We start from the raw sequence: 20,559 nt of genomic DNA, 5'->3' as shown, positions 1-20,559 counted from the left end.
GGATTGTACACTGTCTGTGTTGTCTTCATCTCATTATGGGCTATGCAATTTTTACTCAGCTCAGAGCAGTCAGATTGAACTTGTGCCTCCCCTAAAATACCTAAAGATGTGCTGTAAGGGGCAAGCTATCTGCACTTACTGCTCTGACAGAGAGCTATCTTAAAGTTTTTAAAAATTGGAGTTGGGCACTTAAAAATGGACCTTAGTTTTCTCAGCCAGTGGACATATGTCAGGTTAAATGACAAAATAGGGGTTTCACAGGAATTTCTTTGAGACATCTTAAAAGACATGAGCAGGGTAACAGAACAGTCATGAAATAAGATTGTTCTCTGAATACATTAAATGATATTCAGTCAAAGGAATGTAAAAGTTAAAGTAAACAATGTTGTGGGGTTTTTAAAAAATTTTAAATCAAAACTGTGAGTGAAACAAGCTTAAGCTTTTACAGAGCAAAATTGCTTTTATGTATTCATTGCTTATTTTCACTTTGTGTGTTTGTGTCTGTCACCTCCAGGAATAAAAACACTGAAGTCAATTCCCTTCTGCCTTTCTTTATATGGAGCTGGTATTTATAAAGAGCCTCCAGACAGCTCTGTCATGTTAAAATGAACTTTCGGAATTATTGTTGTTCGCCTGATTTCACAATCAGCCCTTTGCAACCCATAACACTGTCACTAGCAATCTAACCAAAGGCAAAAATTTCTTTAATGTCTAATGTCTTTAATGTTTATGTTGAATAATCTCAACACCTTTCAGCAGCAGTAGTATTTAAATAGTAGTATTTAAATACAGCTGGAGTGGAACAAAACAGAATGCCTGAATTTTAAAAAAGCCTCATACATCCACGCTTCTTTCTTTCCTGCTGAAATCGTTTAAGTTAGAAATGTTGGGGGCTCTTCTCCTCCTCTTTCAATGTCTTGCTAATACTTGGTGTTTTGCCTTGGGTGTAAAGGTTAAAAACTTTGAAGGTTGAGGGCCTTTGCCATAGGAAAGTGATTTCTCCATTAGAAAACCAGTAGATTTATGAAGCTATCTAAAAACTTCTTATTTAATAACTCAGGCCAAGAAAAATTATATTTTTCTAGCATGTATGTCTCTGTTATCCTTCTGATAGATAGAGCAAAAAAAACTACTGTCTTTTTGAACACTGAAGAAATAAAACAGTGAGAGATGGTACCTTTACTTGCAGCTTGAAGTCCATTTCCAGTTACCACTTAATATATTTTTCTTTACTTTTTCCATTACTATTTCTACTTATAGTTTTTCAAAGACAGCATCAGGTAGATAGGATTGGGAGGTAGGGGAGGACAGCAGAAGAGATTGTCTATATCCATTCTCTATTCATCATCTTTTCAATCACCTTTTCATCTCCTAAAAAAATTGAAATCTTCACAAAAATACAAGCTAGATTACTCTTCTTCCCATGTATTTACCTGCTGGGGTAAATAAATATTGACACCATCTGGTACCAATAACTGTGCTAAAAAAAGACTGATACAGAATCACAACAGGTGATTTTAAGAAAATGTATTGGTGTATAAAGCATTAATACAGTTTAGAAAATAATTTTTTAAATTTCTTATCTCTGACAGCAACAGAACTGTTCAATTTCTATGCTCCAGATGAACTTTTAAAAAATGCTAAAGACAGGCCCCTGTGCATATTGCACAGATAAATTCTTTCTTTGCTATGTAGTCCTCTGTGTGCAATAAAGATACACAGGACTAAATTCTGAGTAAGACAGTGTTTTATTTCTGGTCCTATGGTAGAGCAATTCAGAGCACATTCTGACTTTAACTCTGCTTCAGAACTGGCAGAATTTTTACCTATTCCAAGGGCAATGTCACTCACTCTCAGCAAGGCTGCAGCTCTGTAGCTCTTTGAGGCAGCTCTGGATAAAGCCTCACTACTAACCTCAGCCACGTGCCAAAATTTATCACAACTACAGATCACTGGAAAAGCTCTGTCACTGAGCTAAAAATCAGAGAGGAAGAGACGCTGCACACTCAACTGTTAATTCCTATTTTTCCAGTACTTGCCATAAAGCTAGTGCTCCACCAGAGGGCATTCCATGCCTCAATAAAATGCAGATTGGTAAACAAGTCGAAAGCAAGGGCAAATAATTCCTCTAGCCTTCTTAGGATATTGGACATTTCATATTACTAATCAAAAGCTTACTACAAACTGATCTATCTCAAGTGCAGCATCCATCAGGTATTTCTCAACTGCTCTTTCATACCAGTATCCCCTTTACTGGGAAAAATAGTAAATTAATTAGTTTTACTTGTAAACAAAGATGGAAACTGAACTATTAGAACTAAAGACATATTTTCCCCTCATAATGAATTAATATGAGGAAAAACTTAAGAGCATGTTGATTTTTCAGAAATTAATTACATAGTTTTAGGTTTAATTTCTCCTAATGCTTAGCTAACACACTGCAGACTTTTTCTAGTTAGTGAGCCATGTGTTTATGTGTATTTTGCCTTAGTAGTGGCAAGTAATACTGAATTCCATCAGCTGAGGAGCCAGCCTTTTGCATATTATTAGTTACAGAAATATGGCACAGCTGGAAGTACATTTGTCCTTTAAAAATTTTATTAGAAAAATATGCTTTCATTTTACAAGTGTGCAATCTTGTATAAGGCTTCTGAACATTTTTTCCATCTCAAAGAACTTAACATGTAGACAGCCTCTAAATTGATATCTATAAATTCTCGTTTTCTATAAATCAAGCAAAATGAATGCTGTCACTAAAACTGAAAGAAAATGACTGAGGAAAAGACAAAGAAAACAGCATTTCTCATACGTCTGTGCAGCTTTTCATTGCAATTGGCTTAATGTTTGCATTTTTTTTCAAGGTCTGATAATTTTAGCAGCACTTGTAATGATCCCTTCGCTTCACACATGAAAACAACTTTATTGTCCATCTCCAGATTCAAAACTAAATTATCTCACAAACTCTTTTACCAAGCAATGTCTTGCCACTTCATAATATTCCTGCATTTCTGTTCTTCAGGTAGAAATAGGGTCTTCAGGGAAAGCAATACAACAGGGGAGTTCACATACTAATGTATCAATGCATAATTATATGTTTTATGTGTTACCAGATACTCTATAGCCACTTTTTCAGTGTAGCATACTAACAACTTTCTAGAATGTTCTTAAAAAAAAAGAAGACAAAGTTTGGAACTATCTATGTTTCTGAAAGGCAGAAAAATGAAAGTTTATTGAATAGACTATGAAAAATAATATATTTATTTTTAAAAAAATACTGAATTATTATCACGGTCATTGATTAAACTTTGTTATGTAAGAAAATATCTAAAATGTGGGTAAGTATCAAATAGTAAGAATGGAAAGTATTCAGCACAACACTTATTTTTACACAAGGATGTAAAGAATCTAGCAGCCAGTGATCTTCACATAATACAAAGCATCCAGCTTTTCAGGTTTGTAGATAAGTACTTTACATCAGATGTCAGAATGTAAACATAGCATAATAATTATTTGTGTATTCACAAGGCAATCTATTCCTTGGATAGAAGAAGCCCATTGGGTAATTTTCAAAGTGATTTTCAGAATATCATTACAGGGTAGGATGCACTCACTTGCCTGTTCATCCAGTGAGAGTTCACTTCCTTACTTGAATACTGGCATAGTTAATTACTAGCTTACTAATAATGTCTATATCAGAATTCTACAATTTGAAAGTACAACATTTACATGTAAGTCCAGTCCTAAAATTAAAATATTATTTCATTCTGCTTCAGTGGATCAGAGGAAAAATGCCCTTGCAAGGGAAGGATAAATGTCCAGAGGCATGTGTACAAATGACTCACTGACACTTTCTGCACATTTTCCTTCTGGTTGTTTCAGAACTCAGCAAAACACTTTGTTGGTCACAGATGAGAGGAGTCCTTGTCCAACTAAGCCTAAAATGATCTCAACTTTCAGTATCATCTAGGCTGCTCTATGAACAAGAAGGACTGTGCTAGGAAGCAAAGGCTAATTTGCCTGAAAAACAGATGTTCTGATAGGCAGAATATACGTTAACTAGAAACTATGGGGCAATATTAATTCAAACTCTAAGGTTAATAAGGACAGTATTTGAGTTGTAAAAGTCTCTAACACAAATAAAAAATGCTTTGAGTTTAAGCACACTGATTTCTACCCACAAAACCCATAAGTCACTGAACTAGAACTGGCTCAAAGCCCATTTCTGGATATGGGCCCTGCAGTCCCTTGCTATGGTGCTATAAAAGCTTACACAAGTGCTCTGAAATTTGAGCTATCAAAGTCAAGGAGACTGCTCTCAGGAATCAAAAAAAACCCTCTTCTGCTTCATGTTGGAAGGAATAGGTGGCAGAAAACTTTCAAAATACCTTATATTTCTGATTACTTTTGCTGATACTTTTTTTTTTTAATGCCAGCTTGTTTATCACACAGAGCATTTGCCTCAAGTGAGCCAGATGTTCTTAAGTAAAAACTTCTGCAGAAATTATAAAGAAAGATTATGGATGCATCCATATCTTAATCAGTAATTAACTAACTGAAAAGTTACGCTCTCTAGCCAAAAGGCTGGCTTTCGACAAATGTTTTGAATGGTTATGGTTACTACATGCTTACTGGATATATGATTTCTGATTTTGTTTGGGGTGGCTTTGTTTTGTCTGTTGTAACAGTTTTTTTTTTGTTTTCTTTTCGAAAACAACAGATAAAAGGGAATTGCTAAGAGTCATCCCAGATTGTAGCAAAGCCTGGAAAAAAAGAGAAATTTAGCCTGAATCAAAAGAGGGGATATCTGTTGTCCCTATCACTGGTGCAAAGAATAAAAAGGGCAGGTCAATGGCAGCAGCTGGAGGGAGTCAAAGAAAGAGAGAGAGGATGGAAGTTGCATGGTCAAGGAAGAGACGCCTCTGCAACAACTTGTAAACAAGCACTTTAATCATGTTTGCTATTTCATTAGCATTTGAACAATTCAGATTGAAATATGAAAGATGGTTTTATCTCCCTTCTCTTTCATGCAGGCCCTGGACAGCTTTAAGCAAAACACTTCTCATCTGAATGATGAGGATAACAATAACATTTCTCTGTCTCAACAGGCTGATTATGAAAATAAATTAGATGCTCAGATGTTATAGCAATGAATCCCAGTAAATTAAAAAGAATTTTCAAAACAAAATAACCACATTTACATTATTTTTTAGATACCTTGATTTAAAAAAAAAAAAATTGGAAATCATAAGCTGTTTGTATGTCAGCAAGGAATTTCTGGATGGATAACCCTAGAAATATGAAGAACACTTACTGGGAAATACTTCAGCAAGTTGACAACAAAACAGATCATGAGGAGACTACTAAATTATTAAATGACCTACACTACAGCTTCTTATATGCAGTTTTGCAGCTGGAGGAGAAGTGACTGCTAGCATGCTTAGTTTGGTGTCTTTAAAATGTCTACAGTGAGGCTCTGGCTCTGGTTTGAAGAGTGATTATGTAAAAATAGCACTTCCTACTCAGCAGATCTGTTCTTGTATGCTTTAGGAGGGAGAGAGGAAAAAAATCCAATAAACCACTGCGTGTCTTCACTGCTGAGCCACCATATCTCAGGGGCGCGGGTAGAAACTGCATTATACTCTAGTTTATGCAACTTCATCAAAATCACCAATTTAAAGCTATAATGTACCTAAGCAAAACACATCATTTCAAAATTGTGTCCTTTGAAATCAGACCTGCATAACCTCATTACCTTCAGACGAATGGAAATGAATGAAATGAAAGGAAATAAACCCTTCAGATTGAAAAATCATGATTGGATTTCCTCCAGCTTCCTATCATCACCCAAACTAATCAAGCTATTTTCTCCCCAGGTGGAAAATGAAAAGAAAGAGAGAGGTGATGATGATTCTTTTTTAAAATATTTGGCAGGTAATCTCAGAGCTTGGAGCCCATGTAACTTTCAAGAGGTTACATGAGGACTACAGAAGGCCAATATTGTGATATCAGCTGCTAGCACAGAGATGTAAGCAATGCAGAAATCAGATTCATGCAGTTTGGCCAGCCTGTTTCCAGGGTTGTCAGATTCCTAAGTGATGGAGTGGGCTTTGCCACTATCAGCTGCTTCCAAAGGATCAATATTTCATAGCAAATGCTCCTCTTTAAGCTTTTCAAAAGAAGTCTTCTTTGTCAGTATGATTTTTTTCCTGAAGAAGAGCAGATGAAGAGGCACTTGTAAAAAGAAAATTTTAAAAAAAGTAAAATTCTGAACAGGGGAAAATACATACTTAGTATCTGTCTAGAGATTTGAAAGGATACTTTGATCATTCTTGCCAATTACATACCTGTTAGAGGCGAGTATATTTACATATTTAATATTCAGCTAATCTCCAAAATCTTTGATCAAAAAGACATGCCATTTATCCTCAAACACTGTGCCAAAATTTCATCTCTAGATAGCCTAATGTGTGAAGTGATGAATTTGTTTTCAAGTCTTTTACAGAATGCCTTCCATTTTTCACTTCAGATTAAAACACCTACCCTTTTAACAAGTGTACTGCTTCTTCTGAACACTATCTTTAAATATAAAAGAAATCATAGCACAATGGTTCCCTCAGGCTTTTGCCTTTTGACATTTCTCTACTTAGAAAACATCTCAGAAAGAAAACTAATGGCATTATGCTTGCAGACACAATCCTTTTCTAAATGAACAGAAATGGCTACATATTTCTTCTCATCTGTGACACGTTTTCATGTGCCTTATAGACACAGTTCCTGAGTGACCTTCATTAAGTCCCTGCACAAGAAGCCTGACTAGCTCTAGAACTGCAAGTTCTGAGTGTGTGCTTGCACATTAATGGAAAATGAAAGGATTACCGTGTAAGTTTGCAGAAAACCCCAATATCAAGTCTGACAGAAGACAGTCCAGCAGTAGAGTTATTGCAACACACTCTGGACTCAGTTAGATTTAGATACAACAAATCCCAATAGAAAGCACCATTTTTTCTTTTATTAAATTGTGTTCTCATAGAATGCATGCTTTCCAAGCAATGCCTAACCTTGTAATTCTTTTCTTCATCTGTACCAAGATTTCTCCCAAATCTTTTAAAACAACTCATTCCCAAAACAAGAATCAACCCAAGAGTGCGTTATTCAACAACGAGAGAGATGTAAATGCAACATCACAATTCCTTTACTGATTAAGAATGCAGCATTTGCTTTGAACGGCAGACTAGATCTTGGAGATGTTTCAAGCACGGTGTACATGTTTACTGAAGTACCAGGCATTCCTCTCCTTATAGTGCCAAAGATTCTAACAGTAGAGTGTTCCGGCAAGTAAGATGTACAGTCTGGTAACAAAACTCTAATATATCTGGAGCCAGTGCCAGAACAGCACTACTTGTTTACAGTCCTAAAATTCAACTACCGTGACACAGTCTCTCATGAAAAAATAAGTTGAAAAAAGATTTTATTTTCAAGTCTCATCTGAATTACTTGAGTATTTAATCAGAATATTCCTCAGTGTTGCCACTTTGGGGAGCTAATGTAAGAATGAAGCTCTGTAGGGAGGCAGCTCTGATCCTTCCTTCCACCATGGTCCACTCTGGCAGTGTGTGCCTCACTAGTGGCATTTGGGGTTTGAAGGAAGAACTGATTTTGTACAATTGTTTTCAGGGCTCAAGGTGCAACTGGACAGACTTATTTAAGCATGCACTAGAGAGCTTGCTAACCTACAAAATGAAAAACAGACAGTAAGAATATGGGAGAAAAACATTTTGTAACAGAAGAAATTATCTTTCATAGAATGTAGCAACATTTTTATCCTCATCTATCGAGAAATATTTTTAAGGTTGTAGAACATTTTTTCTTACCAATGATTAGATGAGTAAACAGAAGAGCTTCCTACAAAGATATAAATTATAGTCTTAAAAAATTTACAAAGATAAAATTAAATAACCTTTAGGAAGAACACTATTTTTCTTTCCCATCACTAGATTTGTTACTCTTTTTTCCTTTAGTCACAAGACTCATTTTCTTTGCAAATGTTTTTTTCTACCTGGGACAAATTTGTAGAAAGTGATTTACTGAGAAGAATTCTGACACTTTCCTGGCAACTTGCAGTGATGCCTGGTGAAAACAGCTAAATTTTGCTGTAGAAGAAAATTGCAAAAACTCATGAAAACAGCTTTTGAACTCATCCAAATGTGATCTCCCTAAAGAAAAATCTAAATAGAAATATTAGGATTGTAGTTTTTAACTCACTTCAGGAACCCTATTTGGTATACTGGCTATACAGCTTAATATTAAAGCTGCTTTTTATTGGTTGAATTTTTTTCCCATAGAAAAAACCACAAAACAACCAAACAAAACACTGAAAGACTTATTTTTCTCGTAAAGCTGCCTAGACTGGATATTTATCATACAATTTTGCCAGGAGACTGTTTTACTTTTAGCAATTTCACCTTGAAGTCTACAAAATCTGATAAAATCTATCAGAGAATAAAGAAACATAAATGCTGGGTGTCCCTGGTTTGCCCAACTCCCCATAATCAGACACAAGCAAGAGAAAGCAGGCCCAAAGAAAATCCAAGAGCTCTGTCCCTGCATGCCATAAATCAGAGATCACTCTCCTTCGCCTTGAGAAAAATGTAAGGCTTGTAGTGCAAAAGCTACCAGAGGACACTACCAGTATTTCGGGTTCCCTACAAGAGCAGAAAAGTTGTTCTGCTTCAGGGGAACTCAGAAGTACCACAACATAGGTATTTCTCCCATATAATGACATTTTGGATTTTGTTTTGGTGAGCACGCCAGCCGTGGAAAGAAAACGCACAAGAAATTTGCATCCAAGCAAGCAGGTTGGCAGGGACTTTAAATTGTGTATACTTGACAAAACTCATCAGCAGTGCAATGCTTTTTATATCCCTGTTTTGGTAGTTAATTTCCTAAATAAACTTTCTAAGCCTCTAATTTAATTCTTCATGGGTATAACCTGTTAAAGGTGCTTCAGATGACAACTTAATAAAGGCTGATCTTGTGAAAACAGAACAGAACGAGATGACAAGAAATTACAGTGCTATTCTTGGTTTTCCTTATTTTTTTCTAGTTCAGAAAAATTTGTTTAACCTTGCTGTACTTCACTGTACTCGAAGGCTAATGATACATGCCTATTCTACAGAGAACTGGGGAAATAATTATCTTTACATTTCAAAGCTATGGGAATGAAAATTATCATTACTTCACTGTTATTTAATAGTATTAAAAATTATCCTTCAACTTCCATTAAAGTCTTCAGTATTTAATATAACAAGAGAGAGCAGTAATGAATACCATAGTCCCTTATTTTCTCTACAGGTAAAGGTGATTTATATGAATTGATTGGCAAAGCCAAGTCTTTTTAGAGGAAACAGAGCCAATCTTCTGTCTAAAGGAAGAAGAACCCCTATCAAACTCGTATCACCAGTTTAGTTTAGGTTCTTCACAGTAAATTTTGTAGTGTTTCAGGTCTGGGAGCTTTTGGGTTCTGTGAACATTACAGTGCTACTCTAGTAATTACACTGCAAAGAAAAATTATCTAGATAATCAAGCTGTCTGGTGTTAATGCCCCAGACAGGAAGAGAACAACAGTAGGAAGCTGACTAAACACAAATTCCTATATAGAATTTTAATAAAATTTTCTCAATACTGTGCTGACTTAAATATTTCAGAGAATTTCCTGTCAAACAGAAATCAGATCTAAGGGTTCACTGAAAATTAGTAACAATTATTAGTGCCACATAACTTCCTCCTTCCTTTGCACTAACCAATGACTGTGCTTCTGAAAACAACTCTTGTAAAATCAGAAGAGTTGTCAGCAGAAAGGTGACTATGATAGTGACGTCAGAAGCTAAATGATGTATTAAAAGGGAACATTCTGATAGTTGAGCTATATAGGTGAGATGCAGTAATAAACCCAGGAAAGACTTCCCTAATTCCTGAAGAATTTACACTCTGTTTTAGGCAGAGGAAATAGTGAAGATATTTAAGATGTTATTGTATTTCGCAATAACACCATCTTTGGGTGTTACTAACCCCTGCGACTATTGGGGGGGAAAAAAAGTGTACTACAATAACCCTAAGAATATTTATAGTTGTTTAAATAGTAACCATCAAGAAACAAATTTATTTGTTTTTTAAAAATTATATTTAAAGTTTTTTATGGTTTTGGATAAAATGTAGGTATTGAGTAAGTTGGTTTGAAATTTTTGAAACTGATGTTAGTAGATCACATCTTAGCACGCTGAAAGGTTTTCATCATGACTCACTAAGAAGGTAACATTATCCAAATGCTGGGTCTTTACATTTATGTGTTTCCATGTTTTCTTTTTTTTTTCCTATTAAATGAAGAGTGTATTTCATCCTCTAACTAAAAGTCTTCAGACATTACAGTCACCTGCAGCTCTGAGTCACAAAACAAGTATTTATTACAGTCTGTACTCTCAGTATCCAATTGTGTTTTGATTCCCCAGTTCTGATTGCAATGTATGGTGTCGCTCTTCTGCAACAGCTAAATTAGTTTTAAATAGCCACACAAATACTACAATCATATACTTAGTTTGTCTTTGTTGTGGAAAACTAATTAATATGTGACAAAATAAATTCTTATGTTTGAAGGAGGTCAGTGAATGAATTAAATGAGGGGTGTGTAAGACATCTCTTAGATTTTAAACACCAGAATAAAGATGAATTACTGTTATTGTCTGAAATGACCCATTTTGACTGCAGGTGGAAAGTCAGAATAAAGAAAGGTAGCACATTGACTTTATTAATGTCAGTGATAGTGCAGATGGTACCAAATAAAAGGCAGTGAAAAAAACCTCAGGGTCATTTGGCTAAATGAACTTTTAACAGAAGCATACCCACATTACACAAACTGAAGCTACTCTGACAGTCAAGGTCTAAAGCACCCAAAAGTTCCAAGCAGAAAATTTCAGAAATTTTTAAGTATCTGGAATATAGTAGGATTAAACCGTCAAAAGCTGCTTCTGTAGCATAACAGAGAAGGAAAATCCTAAACTAGAATCCAAGGCAGTGTGACATTTGTAAAATTATTCAGAACAACTCTTAGGTATCTAGGATGCATATTCCATTGTGGCTTTCTAAAATCTGTTTCTTGTGAATTATTCCAGAAAATGAGATGCTTCTACTCTTTCCTCTTCACAGCTGAGGTTCAAGAAACTATAGTTACTTCTTTTTCTGTTATATTCTAAAACTTCATCTAAAGATTCTGGCAAATTTTGGAAGGCACTATAAAAATACTATAAAAACTATAAAAAAGATATGAAGAGCTATGCAGTAGCCTTCATCTAAGCTTTTAATGTTAAAAGATACATATGAACAAAATGGAGCAAGATTAAATAACCTGAGTTCTGTGGGATGTTTCTGTTTTGCCACTGTATATGTCATATACCTATTTTTAAAACATATCTATGGAATTTTACCCTTAATACAGATGTATTTGAAGAATCCCCATGAACCCAGTTGGATACCAAATAATTTCATTTGTCATACAAGTTTGACCTATGTGGTTACTTGCATTGTGGGTAGTGCCTGAAGAATTCTATTGCTCTAGAGACTTAAATAATTTGGATATAATTCTATTCATAGGTCTTAATTGTTAACTTTGTGTATATTATGGGTTCAGTTCTCTATTATATGACAAAAATACAAGTAGCTTGATTCAGATAAAACAAAACACAACAAGAAAAAGCGCCATTTATTTTCATGAAATGGGTAAGGCTGAAATGGACCACTGGAGGTCATTCAGTTAATGCATGTTACTTAGACTTGTCTAGACAGCTTTTGAATATATCCACCTCTCTGGGCAGCCTGTTTCTATCTTCACTTTTTCACAGAAAAGAAAGTTCTTGCGCTTCATTTGCTATTATACAGCACCAACCTTCTTTTCAGAAAACAGAAGTATCAAATCAGAAGAGTTCTGCAATTACAACTACTTAGAAGCCAAAGTGAAATTAAGGGTAAACTTCCATTGGCCTAAGTTGATGCTGGCACAATCATGTTTACCTGCCACTGCTAGATTTACCATTGATCTAGTGTATGATTTGAGTTCTACTTTTTCAATAGGAAATGATTATGTGAAGCACTGAAGCACCCAAAAATGACCTAGATACAGACTTTAAAAACAGGAAGTCCAATAGAGATAATTAGTGAACATTCTCTGACAATAACATGTTGCTACCTGTACACTGTAAGACACTTTCATAAGTGCAAATTCCAATTACAGTAATTTCACGATTACAAGCCACACTGACTATAAGACACATCTTTGGGTGTCGGCAACATTTCATTCTTTGTCCATACACAAGCCGCACCCAATTATAAGCCGCTCTGTCATTCGCAGTAAGGACCCGCATGCAACAAAGTTGCCAATTAGTAACAGAATCGCGGGATCGGGGGGTTTACTGGGCCGCTCAGGGCTGTCGACAGGGCCAGGTGGCCCAGCTTGGTGCTACAGCTCGGAGGGGCCGCTCGGGGCCGGCTGCCGCCGGGCTCGCTCACCCCGGCCTGCCGCCTGCACCGCCGCATTTGCTCGACCTGGCCTGGCTCTGCTGGGCTCCCCCGCTCTGCTGGTCCCAGTTCTGCTCAGCTCCCCCATGCCGCCAGGCTTTCCCGCGCTGCTGGCCCGGGCTCTGCTGGCACCCCCCGCACCGCTGGCCCTGCCTCTGCCAGGCTTTCCTGCCTCTGCTGGGGCTGGCCGGGCCAGCTCGGTTTGGGGATGTTGCAGGCTCTCACTTCCAGGTTGGAAACTTTTAGAACATTGTTCATATATTAGCTGCTCCAGATTACAGGCCGCACTTCCGGGTACGGACCAAAACTTTAGTTAAAATGGTGTGGCTTGTAATCGTGAAATTACTGTAATTATATGCTAAAAAATGAAAAAAAGGCACATCATTTAAATACAGTTCATACATTGGGGGAGGAAAATGAGGTTTGTATTACCACTGTCTTTTTACGTCCTTCAGTAGCAAGTTATCAAGTCATACAGAGGCAAACTTAGCATGTAAAACAAAGAACTGTGATCTTTTTCTTTAATATACTAAGATTTTAATTGTTCCAGGACCAGATCCAGCCACTATTATAATATATACCACACTGTTAGCAGAAAACATTTACGCTTTTCTCACTTAAGTGTCCCCTGAACACTTTCTTGCCACTGAAAGTCTCAACACGCACGCAAGAAGAAAGACTGTGTAAGATATACCCCTCACACTTGTGTGTTGCCCCATTGATTTCAGGCTGTTATTTTACTTGAAAAGTCACAGACTTTAGCAGAGTAATTTTCACACTCTCTCATGCCTGTGTTTTTTCAATGTTTTTTTCTTTTCATGAAAAATTAGAGATTGGGTAATACAGTTAAAGGTATATAACCCCTGTGAAGATTTATAGTTTTTTATTGCCAAGTAGTTGATTATATAGTTTTTTCATTTATTTTGGTTAGTAGAAAATTGCCAAGAATCAAGATGAAACAAACATAGAACCATATAATGGTTTGGGTTGGAAGGGAACTTAGAGATGACTTAGTCCAACCTCCCTGCCATGGGCAGGCATACTTCCCACTAAGACCAGGTTACTCAGAGCCCCATCCACGGTGGCTCTGAACAGTTCAGGATATCCACAGCTTCTCTGGGCAACTTCCAGTGTCTCACCATGATAAAATCTTTCACATGATTTAAAGGGTGGAGCTTTAGGCACTCATGCAGATCTTCCGGAGAACAGAATGTTCAATCCTGTAGTTGCATGCAAGAACGAGTTGGTTTTAACAAGATCTTCCACTATTACCAGCATGCACTAAGGGGAAAATATTGGCCTTCAGCATTTGCTCAAAGCTTAACGCAAGCTTACTCATCCTTGTCTTGCACATGAAAATAGATGCATTAGGCCAAATTGAAACAAAAAAAAGAAAAAATGAGAGGGGTCATAATCCTATTTCTTGTCACAACAGTGAGACGTAATTTTTACAAGACCAAATGCCTACCAAAGGCTGCTGAAACTATCAGAACGCTTTTAACTCAGTATTGTATCAGATTGTACTGATTTGTCATATTTAAGCTCAACATCATGGTCTAGTGCACCAAGAGGTTGTTATGATCCTGATGAGAGTCCACTCACAAGCCCTACCTGTGGCCTAAGAAGATTCATTTAGCCTCAGGTTGCTCTATCCTATTCTATTGGTGTTACCTCCCACACCCATATTGGTGTTCTGGCTTGTTGCCTTGCTTTTGCTCTGTGATCTCTCCATAAACTCTGTTTCTATTACCATTCTCATTTGCTTATCCAGCTCAGGTGTGATTGGTCTGTGCCTGGAAAAAGAGAGCATGACTCATCCTCTGTTGTGGATACTCTCAGCTCTCCACTCCCCTTTAGCTTTGGAGTCCTTCTCTTGCTACTGACTGGTACTTGGTGGCCACTATTCCTGTCAAAATGAATCTCTCAGAAGTGAGGCCCCTGAAAGTATTCAGCATATCACGCAAACAGCCATGCATGGAGCAGCTCAAATCTACCACTCACTATGAGCATACTCAGTTACAAGAATTGCCTTCAGTAGCTTGCATTCTTCTCTCACTTTAGCCACTCCTTTCCAAAATGCACTGGTAACTCTTCCTCTGACCTGCATGTGCACTGGCAGGATGCTCTGCCTGGAATGGGGTAAAACAACTTGAACAATGTCCTATTTGCAAAGCTAACAGTAGTAAATGAAGAAGGGGGCATCATAATGTTTTTGGTGTTGAATAAAGCTGTAACCAATGTGACTCATCAACCCCAAAATTAAGCATTCTGATACTGAGATGCAGATGTGGTAGGACTGGTAATGTACCCAGATAAAGGAATAAGAAAGTGATACTTCCAACAACTTATCTGAAGCTGCTGAACTGACACAGCTGGCATGGAGACATATGACTGACAGTCAGTCACTCTATACTATAAAATCTAGTCCAGAATTTTAGTGGCAGTCTTCTAACACATTCCTCCTTGGAGCATATGTGTGGAGGTTCCTCCCATGAGTTGAGATGTCCCTCAAGGTTACTTCTCCACCCTGAGCAGAAGAGATTTGCCCACAGTCATTGGTGTGTGAGTAACATCAATCTCCACTTAATAATTGTTTTTGCTAGTTTTAATACAAGTGCTTTAATATAATTGCTTCAACATTGTTTTACAATACACTGTAATAGTTGCTATAGCTCCTCTACTGTGTAGTAAATAATTCTGATTAAGATCTTTTTTATAATTATATTATCATCATACATAATATATATTTATATAAATATATCTGGTTTGCCATCCTTAATCTTGCAGGACAAAGTTCAATTACACGTATATAATCCTTTAGACTGTTGACAAATCTGGGATTAAGATTGGATGCAACTACACCCAGGCTCCTTTCTAAGAAGGAGTTTAGAGAGCAAAGGGGTCCTTTCTACAACCTGTGATTCAACAGGAGGATTCTTTAATAAACTTTATATGAAGCTCCCACTGCCCACAACAAAGGGTCTAGCTATGCTTCAATCTATATGGCTTTATATGAGAACAGCTAAAGGCAGAAAAGATGTTGCCATTAGTGCTAGGGGAAATAGCTGGCGAAATGGCCAAATAGAGAAATGCATATTGTACCCCATAGCCATGGTCAATTAATTGATTTCAGTGATGGTATCTTACCTAGTTAACATCTCAAAATGTTCACCTTTCTCACTACTGCTCCAAGAGCCAGAGGATAAAATGAGAGAGTACTCAGGCTATTTAATTCCTTTTACTGTATACCTAAGCTTGTGGTGTACAACTGCAGATGAGGGACTCTTAGAAAACACTCTAATTAATTGGTTGAGAACAGATCTTCTCTAGAGATACTTTGCAGCTCTCCTAACAATGACGTTGAATCTAACTTAATAGTGTGCTCCTCAAACATAATTATGAAGTCTCACTTTTAGTGCCCTTGCCATCTGCACATGTATCAAAGACTTAATACCCGACTGCATCATCCAAAAAGGAGGGGGAAAAAAGTGCTAAAGTTCTGCCAAATGTGGAGAAAAAATATCAATAGTATTTTTTTTTTTAAGCATCAGGAGTTGGAGGAGGCTAACAGAAAAGATTATGTTCTGTTAGAACACTTTTCAAGAGCAATTTGCCTGCTGCATCTTAAGCACAAATCTTTTGGTAAGCCTGTTGGATATAATGTAATATTTGTCCATGCCTCACAAAAATTACTTAAACTGGAGGATATTATATAATAGGAACTTAAGATATTTTTAATATTTATAACATAGTTTTTCCTTGCCTTTTTCATAGTCTGTTGATAAAGGATTCTTTTATACAACAAAAAGAAGACCAAGTTTATGCCTAAAACAACTCAATCCTACTGATTAGGAGATTTAAATTCTCTTAGGGGAAAAAATATATAAACATAACCTTCTCATTTTGCCAAAATATTAAATGTGTAAGAAATGGAACTAGAAGCATTTTTGACACATTTACAACGTGGAGATAAACTTTCATGATCTTTCCTACTTAAAAGTTGCATGTAAGAAATAGAGTACATGGAGACTATTAGGTATCTGGTAATCATCTATCTTGAAATTATGGAACATAGGCCAGTTGACTATCAGTAACAGGACTAGTGTACACTGTATACACTAATATACTACAGGATATTATCATCTCAAATACACAAGCGAGGCTCTACAAGTTAAATTTTAATTCATATAAATTAAATTACATATTGTTTCATATTTGATTAACAAAATCAGGCAAAAATAAAGTGAAAACATTTATTATTTTCAGAATAACATTTCTGCTGCTTGCTATAAATACAGCAACTTCCTTTAAATATGACTCATTCAAGGGAGGCTCAGAGACTGTCTTTAAAATATTAACCACAGTGGTATATAATTTTTCTTGGTTTGAAGGACTGTGTTCCTTCTAAAAAAAGAATGTTATAAATTTAGAAAAACACCCTATTGATTTAAGAAAAGGATGACATAAAGAGTATGTTGTTGACTCACTGTCAGCTACATCTAGAGACAAATCAACATATTTCCATGGAGAATGTCTCGTGCTTGCAGTTTACAATCAATAAGGAGGACAGAAGTGATAATATACGACACTTTCTGCTTACATATTCATTTTGTATCCTAATATACCTCTGAGACAAGTTACAAATAGTTTAAAGGAGAAACACTAAAGGAAGACATTTCTTTTTCCATCACAGGTCATGGAAAGCAGTAATATACATGAAATCTAAATAGCTGACACTTGCCTTAGTACCAAATTCTAAAACATTTTTTAATATTTGATTGTGTGACTAGATTTTGTAGTATGTCAGTCATTATATAGATGTGCTCAGTTTGTTGTATTTACGAGCAACATTTGGTTAAGCACTTGGCAGTGACTACAGACCACTGGAATCCTTCTGTTGCTACAACCTCAGACTTGTTCTTAACAGAGAAACAAAACAGGAAGGCACACACAAGAAGTTGGAAGAGTAATCTGAAGAAGGCCAAACAGCTCATCACGACAGACACATCCTTAAGACCAATGTCTATGGCCACAGACTCCATTTAATTTCTTTCTTAATTTAATTCAATCCTTTGCATCCTTAAGTTAAAACATGGGTTTCATTGTTTTGGTATTTTTCTTTTTCTTGTATGTATTTTCAACATCTTATAATCTGAACCAAGCTCAGTTAATGCTCTGACAACTAAGATACTTCTAGCACCATGCTCTGCCTACTGCCAGAAGCTCTCCCAAAAACTGCTCCAGAGGATCTGATAGAGTGCTAATACCACCCTAGCAGAGGATTTCACAGCAAGGAGAAAAAGCCTCATGCACTCCCCTAACAAGTGGTATGCAGGCATATCACTTTCGAAGATCATCACTGGCATTCCTGCCTAGTCAGGGCATTGGAAGAAGATGATTTTGCTGCCACTGTATCACATTTCTTTTAACAAAATTGATAAAAACTGTGACCACTTAAATGGGGTGTGAGACATGGGATTCCCAGGTAAGATTACAGGCATCCCAAACAAATATATGTAACTCAAACAACAATGCATTTTATTTGATGTGATTCAGAGTAGCATGATTGTGATGCACAGCATTAAAAACATTAGACAATTGCTTAACATAATTAATATTAGCAAAAAGTTCATTTGAAAATTTACAGCAATGAAAATCTCTATCCATAAAAAGCTCAAAATGCCTTAGCAAGTTACAGTAACAAACTGCCTCCCTGAAGGGGGCTAGAGGCGGGAAAGGATGTGCAGATCTCCAGGAAAAAGTGGCAAGTCTTAAAGATCAGTAGGAATACTCAATGAAGGAATCTGGCATATACACAAGGCCTGCAGTTAAGGTTGATTTACTCCTTTTAAAGGCCCTCTTTTCAATGACTTAGCTCTGGAGCTTTGGGAAACATTCTTCTGATCTAAAACTTGATTACCATACAACCGCTTTTATCTAAGACAGTAATGCTGGGTTAGTTTACCCAAACTGCAGATTAACAAGGTCAAAGATGCAGAGACACTACGCCCTGTGCATGTAGATCTTACCAGTTTTACAAGCGTAATCTTTCAAGTCTCACCTGTCAAAGCAACATTGTACAAATGTGACTAAACTGCTTTCAGAGCCAGGCCACACCTCAAAGAAGTGCAGCTTCACAGCTGCTGGTTCCAGAGGCCCACATCAACAGCCTATGGATGATCATTTGCCAGGCTGGCGTCTGGTCACTCATGAGGACTGCAGGTTACACTCTGACCAGTCCATCACAGCTTAGCTATGGGTGTGTTCATCCTGTACATGCAACCTGAAGGGACTCAGCCTGGGCTTGGCACTGTCTGGGGGATGACCTAGTTCCATTCCAGGGAACTTGAACATTACTTACATCACAAATCATTGGAAATGGCATGATGACTACTGGGATACAGATGAGAGCTGCAGAAGGTACATTCCAGCATCTGGGAGCAAAGAATGGAAAAACAGAACATTTTAAAAATATGAAAGGTAGGCCAAAAAATCAGGACAAATTGAACTGCTTTCCAGAAGTGATTTCATTATTTTTTCCTTTGGATTACTTGTGTTGCTTTCAACAACACAGTACTTTTAGTCTCTGAGATAATACAGTAATGCAGGAGGACAAAGGCTGCAAGACAGGGGAAGCCACTGCATCACTTCTCCATTTCAGGCCCTCTTCCTGAAACGCCAATGGAATGTGTGAAACAGCATGAAGTATGTGTTCACTGTATCCAATAGCCAGAAGTGGTATCTGTTGTAGAGAGCAAAGGACAAAGTCTGAAAACTGGAGCTGTTACTTCTGTAGCACATCTTTTTTTGTTCTATACCTGTAAAACCAACTGTCAGGAAGAAAATCTACCAAAAATACAGGAAAATAAAGAAGGCAATCAAAAGAAAAATTAAAAAGACTGAGCTCAGTGGAAGAAAGGTAAGTGTCAGGAAGTTATCAATATGAGAGAGTATATAAAATAGATAAAGGAAATCAACTGTAATTTTAAAGTGCGTGATAACTAAAGATGAAACAGAAGTACAGAACGACATTTGTCTGGGGAAAGGAAATCTAATAAGATTGTGGAAACTAGGGGAAAAAAGTGTTACATGCAAAATAAATGAAAAATAATAGCAGAATCAGAAAATGGTCGCTTCAAAATTACAGTGAGTTATTAATATTTTCCAAAAAGCTGTGTCAACATACAAATGTATGCAGCACAGTGTGAAATAACTAATTACAGATAAACTCTAAGTCTCTAATATCCTTATTCTTGCATTGACTTTCCAGAGCTAAACAACAAAGTAAAGAAGTTTTTTACTTGGTAGGAATAATCCAAACCTTAAGAAATCCTACAAAACATTATACTGTCACAACTTTATTAAAATTAGGTTGCATTGCAGAACATAAAGTATTTTAAACAGTATCAGCTTAAGCTCCACCAAAAATTTTACAAATTTAAGCTTTATTAGATTAAGAAAATGGCATATGTTCAAAAATAAATCTTAAAGAAAAATACTTTAATACCTGTTTTCTGTAGCATTAAAAAATATTTTAAAATTCTTATTCAACAACAAAACAGAGTTGAAACGGATTCAAATCAAAGTACTTTAAATGCAATGATATATCAATGGTTTTCATTAAATAGACACGTGCAAAAAATATAAGCAGTGCAAATGATGCATTATTTGTCAGCTTTATGCCAACAGCATTGTATTCAGGAAATGTAATTTTCACCACTACACATTTAAGCTATTGCCATTGTTAGAGAGACCAATATGTCTAAAGGACAACTTTTGTTCTACATAAATAAGAAATTAAATATGCCTACTCAGTATTTATGACATGATCTTTATTTAAAACAATTTTCATTATAAATTGCTCTGTATATCCAATGTTCTGTTCATTATAGTAACAGTTAAGTCTAAATAATTATCCTTAATGACCCCTGGTAGCAAATTTCAAATTTACCTAAAAAATGGCAGTCTTGAGTACTTATCCATTAGATATCTGAA

General features: G+C 36.4%; 1 long non-coding RNA gene across 10 annotated transcripts in view; it reads right to left on the bottom strand.

Annotated features, from left to right (window-relative positions):
* LOC116994595 overlaps positions 1-20,559 on the bottom strand; it is a 53,816-nt gene that overhangs the window by 30,467 nt on the left and 2,790 nt on the right. For 4 of the 10 annotated variants that reach the window (XR_004417524.2, XR_004417527.2, XR_004417521.2 and 1 more), the window contains one exon: positions 17,710-18,998. This is a non-coding gene — a long non-coding RNA (uncharacterized LOC116994595). Of the gene's footprint in view, positions 1-6,215; positions 7,731-13,853; positions 15,092-17,709; positions 19,307-20,559 lie in introns of those variants that run through there. The other 6 variants (XR_004417526.1, XR_006162945.1, XR_004417531.1 and 3 more) reach the window with 4 other exon arrangements.

The sequence above is a fragment of the Catharus ustulatus genome, chromosome 1, assembly GCF_009819885.2.
Source record: "Catharus ustulatus isolate bCatUst1 chromosome 1, bCatUst1.pri.v2, whole genome shotgun sequence".
Taxonomy (NCBI): Eukaryota; Metazoa; Chordata; class Aves; order Passeriformes; family Turdidae; genus Catharus; species Catharus ustulatus.
This window is presented reverse-complemented; position numbering and strand designations above follow the sequence as displayed.